We start from the raw sequence: 5,528 nt of genomic DNA, 5'->3' as shown, positions 1-5,528 counted from the left end.
TTAACATGGAAAATAACAAAATCATTTGTCTTTACATAATTATTTATGGCTCATCGATGAACTATACATGTGTGTATTTTAAAATATCATGTCAGAGAGCACTAAACTTGATATGGGTTTCTAGTGCACTATTTTAGTGTAAGTAAAAGTATCGATAGAATATGCTGGAATAAGCAAAATATCTATAAGAGACACCAGTTCTATTGGGTTTTTTTGTCAAGTGTGTCTTCCATGTTTCTGGGTTAACCATTCAGCACACATCACACCAATTTGTTTCTTGAAATGGCAACATTCAACTTGAATCAAATGCACTTAGTATGATTCTAGGTTTAACATGCAGTTGGCACAATATGCTTGACCTGTACTCAGCATCCGCCCACCACAGGTCGTCCTACCATCCAAGCGATTACCGAACACACCGTCACCAGAAGTTTTGACCCAAAAAAACAAGTAGCCTACATGTCCAAACGTCTGTGACTGTCTTAGGTTAGTAGGCAAGCACTAACCATCATCTCCACACGAGACTGTCCGACCAAAAACAGGTCGTCTGCCTGAAACGACCTACCTGGTTCGGCTCTACCGGTTCGGCAAGCACGTCAGCGTATTCACTAGCTTCACAGGTGAGCCCGGCCTACTCCTCGCACGGCCAACACTTACGAAGAGGTTCTGACCACTCTACCGAAAACAGGAACCACAAAAGAAACCCCAGCACGCGCACACCATCCAACAACCAAATATAAAGATTCGTAGCAAGAAAGCATGAATACAAACACGACGCATGGATCAACCGCCACAAAGAGAATATATAACTTACCTGGACGGCGTATGTAATCAAACATACATAACAAACAAAAAGCGCAAACATGGACGCAACGAACGGCAGTGGCCACGATATACGGCTCACCCAATCAAACAAAACCACCAGCGAGCGCTCTCATCGGCACGAAGCAAACAGACCTCTCAAGAAGAAAAATCGATGATCAACCCATCGCAAATTCATGACACATCCACACGGAACGAACCGAAGTAAGAACTTACATTGACGAGCAAGAACCGAAAATGCTACTACCAATGCCAAATCTAAAATTTGAACCCTGGTGGGTTGGTCCCACCACAAGAAACTTATATGTTTTGGTACCATTTCGTAATATCTGGCACACTTTTTTTTGCCATGACCCCATTTTCCTGGATTGATGTGTGCATATGCGTGACTAAATATTTATAATTTATCATGAGATCCTTAAATTTATGACTATTTAGAATATAAACATGTGACATGGCCGCAATGATTGATGTCTAGAAATTTTGGCATTAAGTTATCTTTAAAGGGCAATTCCAAGCAAACCCATGTCTTCGTGTCATCCTACATTTTGGGGGTTTTGAGAGCAAAACCCACTCCAATCCTCACCTAAATGTTCTATAAACCTCCATTCTGACCTCATTTTGCTTTGATTCCAAATACAGAGGGCAAATAGGGGATCCCCATCCCTCTCCATATACCCTGCTGATCACTCCCCGTCGCCGTTGACCATATGATTTTGGTAGCTTATCACCTTCTGTGGCCTTGAGCTTTTCCTCATGGTTGGAGTTGCTCGGTGTGGAAACTAAGTACTAGCACGCAAAGGTGAATGAAAAACGCTAACGAGATTCAGAGATAGTCTTGAAAAAGAATGATGGTCCACATTTTTCTTAGATATATGTTCCACCATTTATGTACGTAAAATAAAAAGGTTCATGCTTTTCAAATAAAACGTTCTCACGGCTCCTGAAAACTATTGGAAGATAAATTTGTTTTTGCTATCGCATAAAATAATAATATTGTTTACAAATACTATAGGAAAGTTCTAGAAAACCATAAAAGACATTTAAGATTGACAAGTGGAGAGGGCTGTATTATATTAATAATAGGGAAACATAATAACATAAAAAATTAGGAAAATATAAAAAGGAAATAGAGAAAAAGGGGAAGTAGAAAAAAAACTTTGAAACAAGATAAAGAAAGAAAAAATAGGATAGAATGGGCCCGTTCTATACAGTAGCCCACCAGAAAGGGCACCAAACCCAACGCCCATTAACCTGTCTCTCATCCCCCGATCCCCATCTTTCTCCACGGACCACGGTCATGGCGGCGGCGGCGCAGCCACACCCAGCAGATTAGTCGTCTCCCTTAACTACTTGGCGCAGCAATCCAGAACAATGGAAATGCTTGGCTCCACGGACGCCTCCGCGGAGTTGAAGCGTCCACGCGATGCAGAAGACGGCGGGGACGGTGGCGCTGGCGCGGGCGATGACCGGCTGAGCGCGCTGCCGGACGACCTCCTCCGCGCCATCCTGTCGCGCCTCAAGGCCCAGCAGACGGTGCAGACGTGCGTGCTGTCCACATTGAGGTATCTAGCACTAAAATGAGTCTAGATACATCCGTATCTAGACAAATCTAAGACAAGTAATTCGGAACGGAGGGAGTACATTCATAAGCACCAATGGATTTAACAAGAGACAATCTGTTATTGCTCAATGACTACAATGCCAAGCTTCATCTCAGGCACATTCAACATCATCTACAATGCCACAAACCTACTGACATGGAAATGCCTGTTGGCACAGCCCCAGACGTGCCGAGCCCCATCGTCTACAACACTCAAAGAAAACACCTTCAAGAGGGGATCATTACTCAACCGTCAATGTCATCAGATCCAACCAAGAAGATCAAACTTGTGAGAGACAACAAGGCCACAAAGGAAGCAATACTCAGTGCCAAAAAGGAATGGACAAGAGAGTAAATGACCAAATCATGATTCATTTCTTCAGTTCTCAAATTAACCATGATACATACAGTATATATGTTACCCCAATTCTCTTCATGTTTCTCTTCTACTTTGGATGCGTCAGATATGCCTACCTAGGAAGCAATCACACATGTATACATGCATATGAACAGTCACACCCAAACACAAAAAGAGTCTTCTTACAGCATCAGCACACTCGGCGGCTCAGGGCTAACTCACTTTGGAGCTGCACTAGTGTGGATGCTGGGCCAGCAGGAGCGCTTGCCAAGCCTCACATGTCTCCTCACATCTAGACGAAGTAAAACGTACAAGACGACCCGGTAGCCGATCGCCATCAGGAACAAAACAAGGAGATTCATCCACTTTGCACCTGTCGACGATGATATGCCATACGAGCCTCGGACAGCCTGCACGCCGGGTATCGTCATTGTAGCCCCAACTGCAAATGATGTATCGACATACTCGTTCTCGACCAAGCCCTGCAGCAGCATTGCTCGTGAGCACGCCTGACCCAGTTGAAGCAAGATGGGCATAGAGTTTATGTAGGTTACATACGATGGCCATATATAACTTACCTGGACAGCGTATGTATGGAATGAAATGTAGGACAGCGGATAGTTCCACACGGCCACTGGTATTGCGTCTCGGATCCGAAAATACCCAGCCACCAGCATCATGACAACCTGAAGTAGCCATGGTTATTTAATGTTGGTACATTCGATATTTGTGCCCACTTGAAAGAAGACCAAGATGGAAACTCACATATAAGCAAATCAAGGTTAAGGTGCACTTGTAAGTTTCAAGCCAGATGTAGGCAACAATCATCATAAGTGCCTCGTTAGCCAACAGGCACGTAAAGATGGTGATTATAAAGTACATAAGGAAGCTGAACTCATTCCTGAGGCCTATCAGGAAGTAGAAAACCAACGACGACGAAATGGACACCAGAAATAGGAAGGGGATGCTGGATAGGAAGTGGCCCAGCAGGAAAACCAATGTCCCAGAATGCCGATTTGAATCCTCATGGGAATATATCTGCATAGACGGAATTAAATGTTAGTACCTAATATTGCTATGATTTTACAAAGTCTACGGTGAATAAGAAGACATCATTCAGCAATAAATCACAATTTTAGAAATAAAATTTATTAGGAAGGATGTGGCCATAATGTTGCGATTCTGCTTGGAAGATTAAAAACAAACTGACTTTGATCTCATCAATATGAGCAGGTACTCCACAAACACTCAAAAGGACGAGAAATGAAACAAACACAAATATCGCAGAAATCCTAACCTGTCAAAACAAAGTGAACATTGAGCCTCAAATCATAAAAACAGTAAATTTAATCAAGAAATAAAAATATCCAATAAATCGGAACATAATGCTGCAGTGACACTAACCACTACAGATGACAATGAATGACCAATGTCGATAAATATGGTGCCAATTGAGAGGGCAAGCAGCATATACAAGACAAGCCTGCTCCAGAAGTACTTCCAGTCTCTTGACATAATTAGCAATGATCTCCAAGTGAGAATCCCAATTCTCGCTGCATCACTGGCTTTGCCTTTGCTTTTCAAGTAAGGACCTTCCTGCATCACACCATGTAGACAATAGTTTATTCACTATCATGGTTCATGGATATTGCAGTGTCCTATTTCTCAATCTAACATGGTTGATTGTAGAATTCCTACTCAGGAATATAAGTATCAATTATGTGTTTGTGGAAGGGGTGACATAGATGGCATTTTCATTATTCTAGGGTGTGGAGCATTAGTACCTTCTCAATCAATTTGCAATCATCAATTCAACAGAGGCAGCTTCAGCCGATGATTTGTATGTTGCTTCTAGTGTCCGGATTGCCACAGCAGTGTCCATGCTCACTCATGAGAAATCCCCTTGATCATCCTGTTAATAACTACAAAGCTTTTTATCTCTCACAACAAAGGAACATTTTGCCATCAAATTGAGTAAAATGACTGAAGATAATATCAGAAATTATGTAAGAGTAAAAATCAAAAGATACCTGCAGATTTTTGCACATGGCTATGATTCTGTCGAAGTCTGTATTGATTGCTCTCAGGAAGTGGTCAGATGGACTTTGCATGATTGAACATGGAAACTCAGCATTTGAGAAGTGCTGTAACAGAACAAGACCAAGTAAGAAAACTCCAGAAGGTAATGGCACTGGTGCCCCGGCTGTACTCCACCCGCCTCTTGGAGTAGGGCATGTGCGTCACCATCCAGCGGGCGCACTGTGCCATCCAGGAGCACCTTCCCTTCGATGGCGTTAATGACCTCGGCCATGAGCCTGCATCTCTTATATCAATCCCCAATTACATCTCTAAAATTTACCTCTTGTCGTTGTTGAGGCGATCGAGTAGGGCGAGAGAGATGAATGAGAGGAAGAAGACAGTGTGTTTTTGCGCCGGGCGGACTCCCCAGCTTTTCCGTAGTTCTATTGATCTAATTATTGTGTTTACAAGCAACCTATCTAACTAACCCGGCCAGCCTGCTGCGATCCGGAGTTGTCGCACCATCCCACGACCTCCACAACGCTAGCGTGCCACGCTGACCGGGAAAACCAGAACAGAAAATGAAACGGGGCGATCGTGCAAGACTCGGCCCGCTCTCCCTACTCCTACGTGCATGCTGCATGTGGACATCACATCAACAGCTATGCATTGCTTATTCTAATCAAAGCAAACTAGAAGACACACGCACTCTCACGTGTGATGGAG

The 5,528-nt window shown here is 43.3% G+C and overlaps 1 pseudogene; it reads right to left on the bottom strand.

Annotated features, from left to right (window-relative positions):
• Positions 1-3,001: 3,001 nt before the first annotated feature.
• Positions 3,002-5,094, bottom strand: LOC125555023 (annotated as a pseudogene).
• Positions 5,095-5,528: the final 434 nt, after the last annotated feature.

Source organism: Triticum urartu, chromosome 4, assembly GCF_003073215.2.
Source record: "Triticum urartu cultivar G1812 chromosome 4, Tu2.1, whole genome shotgun sequence".
Lineage (NCBI taxonomy): Eukaryota > Viridiplantae > Streptophyta > Magnoliopsida > Poales > Poaceae > Triticum > Triticum urartu.
Note: the sequence above shows the minus strand (reverse complement) of the source record. Positions and strands in the feature narration are given on the sequence as shown.